General features: G+C 25.7%; 1 protein-coding gene across 2 annotated transcripts in view; it reads left to right on the top strand.

Moving 5' to 3' along the window:
- The window catches only part of LOC107165238 (FMRFamide receptor), a 153,012-nt gene that overhangs the window by 31,034 nt on the left and 102,347 nt on the right, over positions 1-19,631 (top strand). Inside the window, exon 2 of one of the 2 annotated variants that reach the window (XM_089227306.1) lies at positions 1,998-2,067. The exons of the other annotated variant lie outside the window; for it this stretch is intronic. The gene's annotated coding sequence lies outside the window, so the exon portion shown is untranslated. The remainder of the gene's footprint in view (positions 1-1,997; positions 2,068-19,631) is intronic. 2 annotated transcript variants of the gene reach the window in all.

Below are 19,631 nucleotides of genomic sequence, written 5' to 3'. Positions count from 1 at the left end.
AGCATTAACATTAATATATCCATATATATATATATATATATATATGATTATTTGATCCTGAGTATAATTTATTTTGATTTAAGAAACAAACTAATTTAGTTTTAGTGAATTAATATATTTATCATTAATTTTAACCTTAACTGTAGCATATATGTAAGTCATTATATAGTAAAGCCAATATCAATGTTAAAAATGTATGAGAAAACTACTTATAAAACAAACAAATATTAGGACTTAAAATTTTAAAGGATAAAAAAAGTTTTTTTAATCTCATTAAAATTCAGTTCAGTTCAAAAAAATAATACAAAATCAGTTTTCGTTATTCAAAACGCATCACTGCATCATATTAATTGTAGAAATATGATATTAAATAAAACATTTGGCAACCTGCAACCACGTTAACATTTAAGGATGAGTGAATTTTATATTTTGTTTTTATATGCTTTTTTCAATAATAAAATGAACACAATTGTTATTTACAAATAAATCACATCAAATAAAAGACCCAAAAATACCAATTGCTAAGAATGTTATCTCTAGGCTGTGTAACGTAACTTGTTTTTTTTTCTTACAACGAGCAACTAGAACATTTTTTAATAACACTCACCTCAATAAATTGATTTGATATATAATATTATATATTATGCACATTTTGCTGATATTTCATTTTGTTATTTACATTAAATCAAAATCATTATTATTCGACTTATTATAAGAAAATCATGATATGTATTGAATCATGTTTTTTTTTATTTTATGTTCTTAAAGTTCGAAAAATATTTATCATATTATTATGTCAATGCTAAATACCATTGATCTATTTTTTCACAAAAGAAAATTTTACAAAATATACAATACTCGAGCAGTGGAAACTTATGTGTTCATTGCCAATGATATAAATAATGGCTTTTCACAATCCACCAATTCGTTAAATAAATGTAAATGTAATTTACGTTTTTGTTGCTCTCCATAAGTGTAGAGTTATAGAAGCATTCTGTATATATGAACATTGAACAGTAAATGGGATCTGTGAAATATGTTTAGTCAAAAATGTCAAAGGAGAATAAAATCTTGAGTGTCATTTTTTCTTATCTCCTACCCCCTGCTTTCACCATTAAGAATATATCTCCTGGGCATGGTCTTAAATCCGACCATTCATATACTTCGTCTTCGTTTTCATTTTCATTAGGCAATATCATTTTTTAAACTATCATATTGTATAAATACAAGTGAATTCTGCAAAATAAATCTATACATATTTTAATTACATTTAAATATAATTTCATTGTTGGATTTTAATGCTGAAACTAAAAATATTGATTTGTATAACCAAAGATTATACTTATACCCACCTACGATCTATATTCTACATGTTAAGCACATATATATCATGGTTGTTTTCGTAAAAATTTTCTCTTTTAAAATTCATTATTATCGCTATGACATTAATTAACTGAATTCAGTGATTATTGGTTTAAAAATAAACTTATAATAAAAACTAAAACTAGTATTAGTTTAAATTTTCCAATAAACAAATATTTTAAAAATTTACAGTTCATCTTTGTTTGCTCAATTAATAAAATACATAAGACTAAAGCATACTAAAACCTATGTATTTATTGTTTGAATCAACTTTAACGAATATACCTACAGTTTATCAACAATATTTCAGTTCTATAATATATTTTGGTACTTTATGAGTTGATTTTATGTTGTTAATGGCATTTTCTAATAAAATATATAATTTTTAGACAATTTCCTAATATTTTAATTAAAAAAACTAATATTAAAAATATGCGCACCATATAGACTAAAACAAAAATCTAATACTCTTAAAATAATTCTTATTCAATGATGAAAATTATTTCATATTATTATTGCGATAAGTTAATTTTACTCACGGAAATTGTAATAACTTTTCGAATATGCATTAATAATTATTTATTTATCATATCTATTAAAGTTTATTAATCAAAATGTATTTTTGTCTGTTTTAGCTTCATGAAAGATACATAGAATATATAGCTTAAACATATCAAATACGCATTACCAAATTGTTAATATCAGGTCAGTGTGTTATATTTTTAGAATATTGTATGAACTTCATGTAATCATACTTAAAACATAATTTATTCATTTCATATTCTAAGTCTAAGCTATGACTTTTATTTTTTAATAAATACTGCCATGTGGGAAAGTATAAAAATATAGTCATTAGATTTGTTTTATAATAATAATATCTGCGTAATAAAATTCTTTCCAGCATAGAAAATAAAGTATATGTCATGTATAGACATGATGGCATGATGAATGGGGTAATTCTACCGAAATTACTTTAAACATAATTTGGTTTGGTGTATAGTTATTCAGAGTCATATATTATTATGTTAAGTATATTACTTGGCATTATCTTTGTGATGACAAGGTAGATAATCGGAAACAGTATCGCAATATTGATAAATACCAAATTATAGTGGTTTTAAGTGTATACTTAGGTAAGTATCAAACTTTGTGATTTGTATGGGTATTTTATAAAATGGAACCAGCGTGGTTCCATATGGTATTAATACTTAAGTTGTTGTGAAACTTTCTTAGCTAACTATTTGAGTGTCAATACCATGCCAAAAATCAAATAATTTTTTATCTTCCGGGTTTATTAATATGTAAATACAATATCACTGGAAATATATTACGATAGTCAATATTAATAAGTTATCACTGTTATATATAATATATTTTTTAATTTTTTTTTGGAAAATTTGGCTCATGCAAAAAGGCCAAACGTTTACGTTATCGTAAATAATAATCAACGTAAATACCTCTCGGCGAGATACTAGCGAACTTGTAATTATTCGGGGAAACAACATTGTACTACAACTATAAATTGGTGGTTTTATCTTAAAAACAATTTTTTCGGTTAAGCTAAACACTATTTATATAAGCAGTTCTCAAAATTAAGGGAATACATTTTATCACTTTTATGACTTAACCCGTTAATATTAATCAATTGTATCTAATCCTCCTTGCGGATGTTACTGTATCCACACTCGTTTAATGTAATGTAAATGTGTTTTAAGACCCTATTTCTATAAAATTGGAAAGTTGAAACGGTTTTCTTATAACGTATTACGTACTTTCATAGATGGAAAAGATAAACGCACGCGGTTGAGATGAAAAATCGTCGGAAATAAAGTTCACCTAACGTCCTTGAAACTAACGAGCATCAGAACATTTTTGGCACTTAAAATTGAATAATATTATCACTAAAATACTCTGAACTATACGTGAGAACAAATTATGACAATGAAATGCAGATATTATGTTTCAGCAGTAACTGCCGTCAACGATTCAATTTAGAAATTCAATTAATTAAATATCTTCTTGATGGCATAAGAAAAATCGTTGAAATATTATGTAAAAATTACGTATCATCTTAAAATTCAGGTTTAAATGTTTTCATTTTTTTATGTGTAATTTATGTAAATATCACGTTTCAATTTAGGTACCTAATGAATAAAATTTCAGTACGTGATAAATTCACAGTGTTTATTAGAAATAAAAATAATAATATAATGTATAGTAAATAATTTTTATAAATCAAAGAAAAATTTGATTTATAATATTATATTAATAACTTGTGATTTGCTTGTTTCAATAACTGTTTCATGGAATAATTTAGCAACATAATAGTACTATACTGCTATATAATAAATTATTTTAAATTATTATACCAAAAACGATGAAGAAATAAATAATAGGTATATAGTTTAATTGTTTAATGTTTATTTGATATTACATCATAAGAAAACAGTTTAGGTTTTTGAAACTTAATATTCAGACCGAAAAGAAAAAAATTGTAAATCAAATGGATATATTTCAGTGTAATTGGCTCGTTAATTTTCTGTGACGCCACATTCATATATCATTTTGAACATGTGATTAATTTAATACTACTATGTATTTATTATCAATAAAATAAATTGGTGATGTGTACTTTAAATTTTTTATAGAAACTGTAAACTTAAGTATACATTTATTTTAATTTTGTTAAATTTACAAACATAATAACCGTTGCTCAAAATTGTGTTAAAAAAAAAAAAAAAAGGATTTCAATAACAAATATGTTTTCATAATATATCTTAAAATCAGTCAAATCTCACGTTTCATTTAATTTTGATATTGTACCAAACTTACAAATTGGTATTTTGTTGAAAATTATTAGGTTAAAAAATGTAATATGACAATTATAGTACTTGTAGTACGTATTTGTTATAGAATATTATTTCAAATATTTATTTATTTGAAAACGATCCTTATAAGTACTAAAACCATAAAAATGTACAATAAATCGTAAGTGGCGCACAATATCAGCCAAGAAACTTTTACTATTATTAGTATGAGCACAAGGCAAGACTTTTTGTAAGTATTTTAATTATTCAAACCTATACAACGTAAAGCAGACCATCTTCCCAACCACCTATCTTTCACTTACGTAACAACACCTAATTTAAAATGAAAACTAATAAAACTAAGACTATCTTCCCAATTAAAATTATCAACCAAAACACCGTAAAAAAGAAAAAGAATAAAAACAGCCAATCAAGCGAGTCCGATATAAATGATGTTTTCAATTACGACTGGATTGAGGTCGTCTGTTCCAAATCTCACAAACGTTTAAATTCTGATAAACAAAGTCAGTTAACAAAAACAATTAAAACCACGACTAACATGCAATCTCACTCTCATAACAAACTCGGCGCCCTATCACAAAATGAAGACACGGATATGGAAACTAATAACGCAAACGAAATCGTCTCTAAATTACTTCCACCGATATTTATTAAAACTAAAATCCAAAATTATCGAGTTTTTTGTGAGAGAATAAAAAATATAATAGAACCGACCGACGATTTTATCTGCAAAAGCTTTACTGAATCACTTAAAATAAACACTACTTTGTCAAATGCATACAAATCTATAATTAAATTTCTAAATGAATCAAAAGTTCAATTTTTTACATTATATCAATTAAAAGAAAACAAACCATACCGTATCGTCATTAGAGATTTACATCCCACTACTTCACCCGATTACATAAAAGAAGAACTCGAAAAAGAAGGATTTCAAGAGAGAATCGTCACAAATGCTCGGCATAGTCTCAAAAATAAAACTACCCCTATTTTTTGTAGACCTAGAACCAGCATTAAACAACAAAAACATATTCGAGCTCCAAACTATATGCTATACCAAAAGTCAAAATCTAAGCACCCCGTATTAACAAACTAACACCACAATGCTTAAATTGCCAAAACTATGGTTACGCCAGAACTTATTGCAACAACCATCCGAGATGTGTCTGTTGTGATGATAACCACAGAACTGACATATGCACCAAAAATTGAGACCTGGTGCCAAATGTGCGTTATGTAACGGTAATCACCCAGTATCGTGGATGTCTTGTATTCAAAAACCTGCAAAAACTTCGAAAAAACAATCTCCAAGCAACACTGACAAAACTGAAGGAAACACAAATCGTATAAACCCCACCTTGTACAACCCATCTCTCAACAATACTTCGCAGCCAATAAACTCAAATAACAGCCAAATCTACTCTCAGACCACCCAACAAAATAAAAATACGATACCCACAAATAACGAACACCAAAATTAACAAAACGAAAATATGACTAACCAATTGACCGCCTTCTTAAATGAATTCAAGTCCATCATTATACAACTTATACTACACTATTATACACTATACACAATACTCAGGTTATCATGTATTCCCCCAATATGGAAATTCTCAACAATAATATTAATTGCCAAGCCAGAAAAACCAAAGCAATTAGTAACCTCATACCGCCCGATAAGTCTACTACCAATGTTAGGAAAATTTAAAAAAAAACTACTTCTTAAAATAATTACCCCTATTATCAAACAAAAAAATACTATCACAAATACTCAATTTGGAATACAATCACATCATTCGACAATTCACCAAATACATAGAATCACCGATAATATATCATCATTATCATTTGAAAAAAATAACACTGCCCGGGTGACATGCGCAAGCATTTGATCGCGTTTGGCACGACGGATTATTGTTCAAATTAAAATCGTTTCTACTTGCTCCGTATTTTCTCATTCTAAAATCTTATCTTGAAGACCGATATTTCACTGTTAAACATTACAATTCTTACTCTGTCTACCATAAAATCAAAGCAGGAGTACCACCATACAACTCTAGTGATATATGCTGATGATACCGTTATACTAGCATCAAACAAAGACCCAAACATAGGCACCCACGATATATAGTACAATTTAAATATAATCTCCAATTAGACACAAAAATGGAAAATTAAAATAAACGAAAACAAATTAGTTCAAATAAATTTTTCTTTGAATAAAAACGAATGTCCACATTTTCCACTCAACAATTTGCCAATTACTATCCAAAATGTAACCAAATACTCATGAGTTAATTTAGATAACAGACTTACCTGGGCCCAACACACAAAACAGAAAAGAAAACAATCAAACACACGTCTACATCTCCTCCGTCCATTATTGTCTTCTTCAATGAATTTAAAAACAAAATATTAATATACAAGACGATTATTACCCCCATTTGGTCATATGGTATTCAAATCTGGGGCGAAGCCAAACAATCCAATATAAGACCCATACAAGCTTTCCAGTCTATATTATGTCTCAGACAAATAACTGGAGCCCCATGCTAACGACGAATTGCATAAGGATTTACAAATATCAACAGTGAATGAAATAGCAGCTTGACAATACAAAAAGTTTCACTCCAAACTGTACTCAAACTAAAACCCTCTAATTTCCCTCATGTCCTCTATATAACCATCCCCAATAACCCTTCAAGAAGATTAAAAAGAAAATGACAAAGAGACGCTCTTTCACAAAAAAAAAAAAAAAAAATGGTCTCCATAATATATGAACCCACAAAATTGTAGGAGGTACTGTTGATGGACGGATTTCCCCCCTTAAGACATTAAGTCATTATATTATTATTACCTATGTTATCAAATTTACTTATTGTGCAAATGGTATAGATTGTAAATATGCCTTTTAAATAATTAAAGTAAAAGTATAAGCACATAACGATTTACTATTATGATTGTTTGATTTCTATTAATTTTAAATTAAACTCACATGTATAGCTAGGTATATTATTATATCATTAAATAAATGTATCTAAAATAAAATAACTAAAAAGTTAAAATTATTTATTAATAATATTCAAATTTTACATTTATGAATCTCTTTTTCATAAATTGTTAAAAGTGTATTATGTATGTTGAGATTATACTGGATTTAAATAAAAATATATCATTTACATATTATTATTTTTTAAACTCTTCGAATGCATTTCATATAAAGAACAAAAAACATTTTATTTTATCCTAACAAAAGTCATAGTTTTAACTAAAAACATACTATATTAAACGGCAGCTTGGTAAAAATACACATGACTGAAATACAGAAATTACCTTTAGTACACAGAGTTGAATTGCGATATAATCATATCAAATCATAAATTTGTTTTCAATTTACTCTTGATACGTTGTGTTTTAACCTGTATTTCGTTTAAGACACACTTAAATATTTGACTCATAATTAGGTTTGTTGTATTAAATACGTACCTAGTGGTTTTTTTTTACCATTGGTAATATAATACTTATTTTTCAAAAATTCGAATACCTTGACAAAGAAAACACAAGAGTGATTTTTAGTTACTAACTTACAACAAATGATACGATGTTAAATGCTAGAATTTGTATTTTATAATCGTATACTTTTTTTTTTTACTGAGTTATTCGAATATTTATCATAATACGGATCTCTACTTGAATATTTTATAAAAAGTATTTTTTACAAGATTGCCTGGGGTATTTATATTATATATATAGTATGATCATCACTACACGGTAATGTGTGGGCTTTAATTAAGTTTTTTATAGTAAAACGTAATCCTGGAACTATTTTCAAAAGGTAAACTACATTTACTACACAATATCATTATCTTATTTGATATATTCTTGCAATGAAAAAAATCATGGGCACATTGACATAAATTTCTACAATTTTATTGTTAAACATACACCTATTATAATGCTATACTAACGAGTTCATTTCAAAATTATAACTATTATACAGTTTCAAAAAGTATGAAAATAATACCCATTGTTTATCATAAAATGTATTTGTTTTTAGCACCTGAATCAAACTCAAAAAACTGGTTAGTTTAATTATTAAAAATTATTTAACAAATCCTGCCTGCAACAGTGACATTTAAAATTACAAGAAACGACGCATCTATGATCCGTTATAATAAAATGGCTTAAAATATTTTTTATTTAAGTAAGTATGAAGCATCTCTACCACGACCGATCTTTATAATTACACATCCTTACCATTCTAACATTAGTCATTACACCACAACCCAGAAACTTTTGCTTTTTCAACCACATGTAGGTCAGGAGAGTCATGGAGATATGTCGTTTGATCAGTACGTCTGTCGACTTGTCACGCTGTAATAACTTTCTGGCCCAGTATATTAAGTTTTTAATTTGAAAATATTAAATTCATTAAAATATAGTTAAAAATAATCATAATATTACTAAGATACACGTTTCCCGTAACTTTTTTATACACCTAGGTGGCTAGGTATTATCATATTTAAAATTATGAGAAAAGATTTAGGTATCCTTATTATGTAACCTAAATTGCGATTAAATTAATTTTAACGGTAAAATTATGATGATAGTTCAAATCAAATATTATTTTATGACCTATACTACAATTTTATTATAATAAATTATTGTAATTTGTATTTCGTATAATATACAAAAAAGCTGTATAGGTACATGAAATTATAGTAAAACAGTGAATTACTTATTTTTAGTTAATTGTATATTTAAAGTATGATCTACAACTTAAAATCTAAATAATAAGAGATCATTGTGAGATAGGTTTTTATCGTGTATTTAGTAACTTATTTATTACGTGACCATTATAAAGTAGCATACTAGAAAACCGTGTAAAATAATCATAGAAATTATACTACCTAAGAACTCAATGGTATCATTTATAAAATAATAATCTGCATCACTACTACTTACGATATACAATAACCTGTGTCCTGTATGACTATGAGCCTATGTAAAAAATTATGTATTACCTGAGGTAATGCGTTACCTAAATATGTGTAGTTAACACTGAATATTTTATGAAAGTTAACAAAATAATATTGTAATTCCAATATTAGTATTTATGCTATTATATTATTTGTCATACAAACATCCATCCATCTGGGATACCAACACACCATTTGTCCTTAATATTCGTATAATCATAATGCACGCTAACGATGTTATAAATTTAACTTGTACTAACTGCTGAACACCGCTCTACTGAATTTCTATTATGAATGATACGATAAGGATATTGAACAATTTTATCATAGTATAACTTTATTAGTTAAAATATTTGGCAATATGCAACGAGTTGAAAAATATAACCTTCGGTGACGCTTATAGAAAAATAAACTACTTGGCAATAATGGTGCTTATAATACAAATACGCTCTAATAAATATTATCCTCAAAAAATATATTGTATAGACAGACACACAGACATATGGTCTACGCTCAAAAATGTGTAATAATTCATCATTAAATTCAAATTTAACATAATGTTTGTTACTGTGATCAATGCATTTGAGCGATGAGAACACTGGAACTTATTATGCACAGCTATGCTACTTCCACATTTTTTATTACTTCAATTTATAAGTTTAAAGGAAAATAATAAGAATTTGTATGATTTAAATTGGAATGTAATTTGAATGAATTCACTCAAATTGATATTTTATAAAATGTACATAGTTATTGTACCATTTTATTCACGAATAAATCGTTTAAGAACACAACTTCTTGTTTTAATATTTACTTAGTAACTTAAAATCAAAAAAAAAAAATTAAATATTATGATGGGGTTTTAAAATATTCACATTATTTGATAAACTTAGTCAATTATAAAGCTTAAAATATTTATAAACATAATATAGACTAAATCCTAAGAGACACGAAGTATAAGTTATTTATAGTAGAGTACTAAAACGATTCAAGTAAACATAATTTAATATTTTAATTGAATTTTCCTGTCTATATGTATATAAATATATTTATTTAAATTGAATTTAAAAATAAAAATGATTACATCAAAAATAATGACATGAACTCTCAAATGAGACATAATAAATAGTATATATTATTTAAAATTTTAATGAAATACATGTAGCGAAAAAAAATAGTATATTAATTATGCTGCATCATTATTTTTGAAATGCACCAAACGAAACAATATAAAATTAAGTAATACAATGTATAAAGTAAAACATTATTTAAATATATAATTCAATTGAATAATAATATAACCGTAACTATAAAATAATCAGAAAGGTGTTTTACTTGAGAGTATTTTCAGTACCTAGATTGAACTATAACACAAATATTGTGTGGAATATAACAATTTTACGAAAGTGATTTCCTAAATACTATTAATTGAAGTAATGTTCTGTTTTTAATATAAAAAATGAATATATATATATATATATATATATATATATAACCACTATGGAGTGCATATCAATCTTGATTAATAATCGATTAACTCATGAACAATAATGTAATTTTGGTTGAATTATTTTACACTGCAGGGAACTGAGAGAAAATATAATAATACAACATGTGTTTGTGCATGTGAGTGGGCAGGGAATGAGATTCAAAACAAATTATTTTCAAAACCAGCTGTTTCCACATGGATTAAACATATTTTATTGAAACAATGTTTATAAACAAATTGCCTGCCAACTGCAATACTCAGGCCAAGGATGTAGGACAATGGTGTGAGAGATGTGAATTAAAGTACAACTATTATTATGATACATTTTTATAGCATTCAAATCTCGTTCCAAATATTATTTACATATTCACATTTTATTTTTATTAATTCCCGATAATTTAAGCTATAAACTGTTTTAGATACTTCTGTTGTTACAGTTTAACCAATTAAAATTAGTTATAACGTTTACCGTAAATAATAATACGATTTACTATAAAATTCAATTAGAAATATTTTTTTAGGACCTCAAACCTACATTAATTGTGGTTTCCGTCTCACAAAAGTGCGTTACAAACAAAATTACACAATTCATGTTTGGTTTTATTTTATTTTGTCACATTAAGTAGAATCTGTTTTGATTAGTCTATGCCCATATCAAACATTCAGACCTAAATCAAGAACATCTTTAAAAATTGAAAGCAAAATCATCTATACTCTGTTAAGAAAACATAATTATCGCTGCCAATCACCTATACTCTTAGGGCGAAACGATACTGAAATAATCTGTACTTTTAAAACTTTCTAAGTCTTATCGATTATTATTATAGTTGTATCGATAATTATTATATCATAAATATGGAGAATAAACATGCAAAATCAGTAAAGAACTAAAAGAAAAAACCTGTGGCAGTCAATCTCAGAGATACCATAGTTTTCCATCTAATTATCATCTAGGTAAATAATTTGTATATCTAATATATTTTTGTGACTTTAAGTTTAATATTAGATTAATACACTGTAATATTTAAACGAAACGTAAAACAAAGATAGCATATGTGAGTGTTGATACCTGTTTAAAAGAAGTTTCAACAAAGTATGTTATCTCGGCCTTACAAATGCATAACATTGAAAAATAACATTCAGCAGTTATAATTAGATGCATTAATTTTAAAAACAATTATTATAAAGAACTTATTATTATTTATAATCATTGTTTTAATATTAGAGTTTAGTATAAGAACGTGTTATTATTATCAAATTTAAAGGAAAAAACGTGGTCTGTGGTTTGTCAGAAGTGTTTTCAAGTTGCATATAAGTTCAATAATACGTTGGTGAATTTACTCGAATATTATTCCAGTTAACTAAGCTAAATGAGAACTGATGAACGTTAATTTCTTTCGTTGAATTTGGTAGTATGTAATCATGCAGATTCGACAAAACTGAAAAACTCTATTATACTCATAAATACGTGATACAAATTTTGGAAAAAACATTTGGATTCCTCGTCTTGTTTCCTTACATTTTTGTATATTCGACTGTGAATAAAGTTTCTCTAGATAATAGAAAAATGGAAATGTTTATAAGTAAAAACCAATGTAAACCTGTTAACTATATGAAGACGTTCAAATCAATGAATAAAACCAAAATAATCATATCGATTTGCTTAATGGAATGAGCATATACCAATTTAGAAGTTAAATAATATACGATTATAATACATGCCATGTTAACTTTAATTGTTTACTTGAGCGTATTTGAATATTTGAGCACCTAAAAACTAGTTGACTCCAGATGTAACCATATCCCAATACACACTAAACAAAGTCGTTTATAAACCAACAACGATAGTGGTTGTCATTAAATGACAAAAATATCATCAACGTCGTTCATGATATCAAAAATATACGACTTTATACGTAACTTTTTAGAAGAAAAAAATGTCTGAAAATTTATTTTTATCAAATAGCCTTAGTATTACAATAATCACGATTAAAATAGACCATTGTAATTGAGGTTGGTCCATATTTGTGTCATGGTAAATTTGTATAAATTATATTTAATGCATTTATAATACACATAGTACCTATATGACATATGAATATGATACATACATATTTATTTTTTAACAATGACGAATTTAATCTTTTCAAAAACTCATATAAAATTATAGGTTATTTTAGGTATTTTTAATTTTAATATAAAATAAAGTTACACCTACTTGTAATACTTTATAAAATCGTCATAAGTTTTTCTATTTACAAATAGTTTCTTCACCATATACGCCTATGTTTTTTTTTTATAAAGTATGGCCAATAAATAATGATTTTTTAGGATGATATAATTTAAAAATAGGTATGTGCAATTCATGTGTGCTAAACGTATGTATAAACTGAATATTTAAAAAATCAATCATTTTTTCAAACCATATATATAAAGATGTCAAAACTTACTCTGAACTCCCAATTGTAGGATAAAATGCAAAAATCTTTCGATTATTAAATTATTTGAGTGTATTAAAGTTATATTTGACTTTATTAATTTCTACTTCAGTTAAATAAAAACTATGACAACAATAAAGCAGTCCATAAAAAATTAAACCTTCACTACAGCAGTGGAAACTCTTCATAAAAAAAAAAAATTATTATTATAATTTATAAGCAGATATCAAGCTTACATCAAATTAAATAGTGTGCAAAAAGATTTCTATTACGTCGCTTAAATTATTTTTTTTCTTGTTTTTTTTTGTATAAATTATATAATTGTTCCAATACGCAAAATATTGTTATAATGTTTTTACAACTTAAATTCTTAAAAGTAAAAACTTGAATCAAGTTGAGTTGGGGCCAAAATATAGTAAGAAATCAAAATATTAATTATATGTAGTAAAATATAAATTTATACTCAACACTTTGTAACACTTCATTTGTATATGGTTCAGTATAATATGGTTATTAAATAACACTCATCAGTTTGATTCTCATTTCCAGATGAATTAATATGTAATTCATTCATCAATTGAATATGTCATAAATGTTAAATGATAATATTGATTAAATATTGACCACGTAGTACCCTGTTAAAATCCGAACCCATCCATCTAATGAGTTAGATTTTGATGGAGGTACGGCTTATTTTTATTGAAAACTTGTGATGGTTCAAACCCCGATTTTTTAAATCTAACCGAACTTTAAATTATTTTTTTGAACTCGAACTAAACCGAACCGAACCGAACCTATTATGATTTTAAGTTGAACTCAATGCTTTTATCATGTACATTATACCTAGTAACTACCTACAAATTAAATTGAGTATAATATAACAATACAATCAGTGCATTTTAATAATATATAAAAAAAAAATAGTTATAATAACTATAATTATTCACAAATGATTAGTAAAATGTATAATGTAAGACATAAGTAAAGTTGTAAACATGTTTTTATTATTAGCGCAGTCGCGGTATCGGAATATTACCATGGGTTTACCCAAAATAGATTTTAACCTCTACAATGAATATGATAAAAACAAAAATAGCTATATTATGAATGTAGATACACTGCCTCTATTAGCAATAAGCAACTTATTAACGTTTAGGTCGGCGGAGGGTGGATGTGTAACGGGCGACTGGAAAAATAACATTACTTATACTATTATAAATAATACGCGTGCCCGCTACAGATTATCACTTTCTATTGCCATTAGTCTAATTCTTTCTAAAAAATCATTATCAATTTTTATTTTAGATTCTGAACGAAGTGATGAATGTATTGATTTTACAATGATGTGTGTTAAGCTTTGGGGGTAGTTTCCGATGTAAAAGTGAATATCCTTGGTGCATTATAGAGGTCAAAAGTAAACATTTTCCAACAGTTTTCAAAAAAAATCGAGAAAAACAAAAAAAAAATGACTGAAAAACGGGGATTTTTACGCAAAACCAGTTTTCGACCAAATCGATTTTTTTATATGAATGTAATTCAAAAACTAATGACTGTAAATACTTAAAATTTTCACCAAATGTTTATATTAGTTTTATATACGGTTTAATTTTCAAAAATGTTCGACTTTTTTGAGTTATTTATAGACCACTGCAATTTTAAATTTTTTTGAGAATTTTTTTTTGAAGTGTCGGTAAAAAAATGTTGGACGACCAAAAAAACTTGAAAATTTAATACACGGTTCCTTATTAGTTGTTCTTATTGTAGCTAAAAAAAATTAAAAATCGTTAGTCACAAATTTTTTTTATAAGCGTTTATAGTTCAAATTTTTACGAAATCTGTCGAAAACGCGAAAATTTGCAAGTAATTGTTTGTATTAATAATTAAGGATTTAGAATACAACACTAAGTTTTCCTTCAAGTAGGTATAGAGAAAACTCGAAGCATCATTATAGGAAAAATTTTAAGTGCGTTTGAATTTTAAATTTTTACGAAAGAGCGTAACGACAACGATTTATCCTCAAACGATTTTAAATATTTGTCATTATTTAAAAAGTATAAGTCTTTGATACTCGAAAATTTCACCAGTTATTTAGATTGGCATTTTCTTTACATGATTTAATTTTTGAAATATTTTGACTTTTTTTGAGATATTTATAGACAACTGAAATTTTCAATTTTTCTGAAAATTTTTTTTGAAGTGTCGATAAAATTTTTTTGGCCCATCAAAACACTTGAAAATTTAATACAAAGTTCCTCATAAGTAATTCTTATAGTGATTAAAAAATTATAAAAATACATAGGCATAATTTTTATTATATGATTGGATTTTCACTGGATTTCACATTTAGCGATTTTCTTATTTTGGTGTAACTCTAAAACAAATTACCACAGATAATTGAAATTTTCACTGAATGTTTATATAGGCGTTTCATATATTTTACAAAATTTTTAAAATATTTTGATTTGTTTTGAACTGTTTACTGACATTTTAATTTTTCAACTTTATTAGTTTTTTTTTTCTATAAATATCGATAAAAAATTATTTGTTAGGTAGAAAAGCTTGAAAATTTAATACATGGCTTAACACATTGTTACAATATCAGTTAAAAAATATTAAAAATACGTAGGTACGATTTTTTTTTATAAGCATTTAAATTTTAAATAAATAAGTAAAAATTACGGCAATGTTCAAATTATCTTAGATAGAAATTCATAAAAGTTTTTCTTTTTAGATCTAAGATTTGATAATTTAATACAAGGCTCCTAACATATTTTTACAATAGCAGTTGCAAAATAAAAGAAATACATAGTCACATTTTTTTTATATGCATTCAAAGTTTGAATTTTAGACAACATACGTAAAAATCACGAAAATGCATAAATTATTTTATGCTAGAAATTCGTTAAAAATTTTCCTTTTATATCTTAGAATTTAAAATTTCATATAAGCCTCCTAAAATATTTTCACAATAGCAGGTTAAAAATAAAAGAAATATATTTGCACAATTTTTTTTTTACAAGCATTCAAAGTTTGAATTTTGACAACATGTGTAAAAATCACGAAAATTTGCAAATTATTTTAAGCTAGAAATTCATAAAAAATTTCCTTTTTAAATCTAATATTTGAAAATTTTTAATAATCTATAATATATCCTAATATAATATAGACAGATAAACCGTCTCCGTTCAGAATCGTTTTTCGTATACAATGATATCATGTATCATTGCATTCAAATTTAACCTACCCTAGTCAGAGATCCACCCCGCCCCCAATGTACAGCAGAGCGATACCCACTTACCCGCTTTTTAATAAAAATAACTTTTGAAGAATTGTACAAATATTTCGTTTTCGAACTATCGTGGTCAGTAAGTCTGGTTCGACAAATATTTTCAAGTTCGATTTTCGTACAGTAAAAGATGCTTGATAGTTCGATTCGATTTTTTTTCATGCCGAGTTCGGATTTCGAACCGAACTGAACATCAAGAGTTTGGTTCGGTTCGGTTCAAGATCCAAACAGTTCGACCCATCACTATTGAAAACCTATATATTATTGAATTGATTATTTATCGACAATCATATTATTCTTTACTTTTCATTATTATTTTCTAATATTTACTTACAGGTTATAATATTGACCAAATTATTATGATATAATATTTTGTACTTTCAGTATACTTCATATTAATGTAATTTGTAAATAAACTCAGCCATATAATATATTTATTATTCAGTTGATCAAATGAATTTTCGGCTGAGTTATTATAATGTGATGTGTGTATATAATAATATAAATTGATAAGTTCAAAAAAAAAAAAAAAAAAAGTTATGATTTAAAATTGTATATGGCTTTATAAAATGAAATAATTTTAATACGATTCATTTAAATTAATGCAATACTTCAAACAATTTAAAATATCTTATTTATAAACTAGTCATTAAATATTTTCTGTTGATGCTTTGATAGGTTTTAACGGTCGTAGCCATTTTCCTCAAAAAATAAAAAAAAAATAAAATAAAATAATTTTGACCATTTTCCTCCAATAAATAAAATAATAAAATCGTCATTCGTTATCAGAATGTTAAATTTAAAAAAAAGAACAAATCAAATATTTAAATTTTAAAGTATAATATTATAATATAATAATACACCGTACGCACTGAACTTGGCAGGTGGATAAAAAGAGAATTAATATAATAAAAAAGTACTCACGTCGATAAAAATGCATCAATTAATAAATAAAAAAATAATACAAAATCAGTTAATAATATAATATGTAAAACAAAAGATATAAAATATAGTAAAATCACTGCAGTATACAATATTAAATTTATTTATAGTTATATAAGACATCTCAGCAACAACTAACGGGAATGATAATGAAAATAATACGTTTCGTTTTTGTCATTTTCAATTAAACGTGTCCTTTTAACGTAGAATTGTATTTAAAGTACTAATAATAATAATGAATTATGTTGAATTGTATACAAATGTACAAAATATATAACTTATGTTCCAATCAATTGAAATATTTGATAAATTTATCTTTGAATCGTTAAATGTAAGAACCATTCATATATTCAGTGGAAATGTGAGCAATGTTTTGGTACCACAAATCCCTTCAGTATGTTAGATATATTTGATTGAATAATAAATTAAGCTTGAATAATAATAATTATATTATGTAATGATAAAATTATAATCAAATTACATTATTTTATTCTGATTCGTGTTCAGTGTGCATTGATTCAATAAACTTTGTTATTTTTTTAAAATATTTTTATTTTTTGGACATTAATTTTATGTCTTATGTCTGGAGGTAAAATAAATTTGTTAAAACGAAAATTGCAAGGTTCTTGGAGCATTTCCCGCCTGATAACAACTTGAAATTCAATCCATAGCTTCTTTATAAGTTAAAATGGTTTCATGCAAATGTATTAATTTAAGAATTGAGTTTCATGGCCTACCAAAAAAACTAGAAATGTTATACTTTGTTTTATGGTTACAGATTTAAAATTTAAAATTATTTAGTAATTCATTTTAGGATAAATAAAGAAAAATTCAAATACAATTAATTTATTTTAAAAAGAACTAGGTATAATGAAAGAAAAAAAATATTTATTTTTAAGAGTCTGAGAATAAAATTTTTAATTTCAATACTATAATATAATATTATTTAATAAATACAACCATGAGAATTTACATGGTCTGGAGACATATTATCGCCAAATATGATGCTTTTATAGGTTTCTATGATATTTTAGGTTTTTTAATCAAAATTTGAAAAGCTTTACCACAATTTTTCTCCATCGAAACGCATATTTAACAGAGTTAGTCTTAAAAATAAAGAAAAAGAGCAATTCAATCTGCCTATAATTTGTTTGTCTAAACTACTATTTACGATTTTAGTAAATATTTTTATAAAATTTTAGTATTAACTTCATATTAATTATAATTTACTTAATTTAATAATTAATAGTAAACATAATCTTGATAAAGATTCCAAAATTATAACTGAAATCCAATATTTTTATGAAAATACGAAAATAGCTGAATAGTTAATACTGATTAAATTAAATTAAAATATATACCGTAGTCTTATGTTCTTTTTAAGGTTGCATAGTTTTATAACATTATTTAAAAGTTTAAAAAGTTTAATTTTTTAACATGTTTTGTGTTTATTGTTCAAACACATGGTCTAGATAAATTATTAATATTATATTATATCGTTAATAAATTAAAAAATCTACATTATATTAAATAAAAAAAATAAATATTTTCTTGAGAGTATTATCGTGTAAATTATCTTTTTTCAAATTAATTTTATATAAAATAAACTTTATGCACGTAATAATTGATACTTAATTTTATATTATTTAATACTCACGTGGTATGTTACGGTAAAAGTACAAATAACGGTTAAACCTAAGATTTGTCGGTAAATCCTAGGTTTCGCCGACTACTGTAGTTGGTAAATGTCCAAATTTCAGAAATTTACCAATTGATTTCGTTAGAACCTAGGATAGGTACACAACATCATTTGATCAAATCCCGAATGATTTTTGTAGGTTGGACTTTTACATACGAGATTTGATAAATCTTAGGATGAACAATCAGTGTTAGTAAAAGTCTAAAGGTTAGGTTAGGCTAGGTTATTTATTGTTATTTAAAGTTTATTTGTTAAAAAATATATATTTTTTTTTTTAACCGGGAAATTCACAGCGTATAGGTTTATAGTACACCACATAATATCTTCATTGATAAGGTAACCGTAATGGACGTGTTGAATCTGATCTCAATAATCGATCATTGTAATTAACGACGATTCTAAGCGGAAACGGTGCATCAATCTCTATTTTCTATCTGTTCATTTCGGCCAACACAGTCACCACTTCAAGTATGTCGTCTGTGTACTGCAAACCACGCTGTACCAAGGTATAGACACTGTGTGTAATGGCAAAATCTAGTGACTGTGGCCTTGAACACGGTCTCTAGAAGAGCGTGGCATGCGTTATCACTTAAATAAATCATATC

This window comes from Diuraphis noxia, unplaced genomic scaffold (genome assembly GCF_037042655.1).
Source record: "Diuraphis noxia isolate RWA-SAM2 unplaced genomic scaffold, SU_Dnox_SAM2 contig0004, whole genome shotgun sequence".
Lineage (NCBI taxonomy): Eukaryota > Metazoa > Arthropoda > Insecta > Hemiptera > Aphididae > Diuraphis > Diuraphis noxia.
This window is presented reverse-complemented; position numbering and strand designations above follow the sequence as displayed.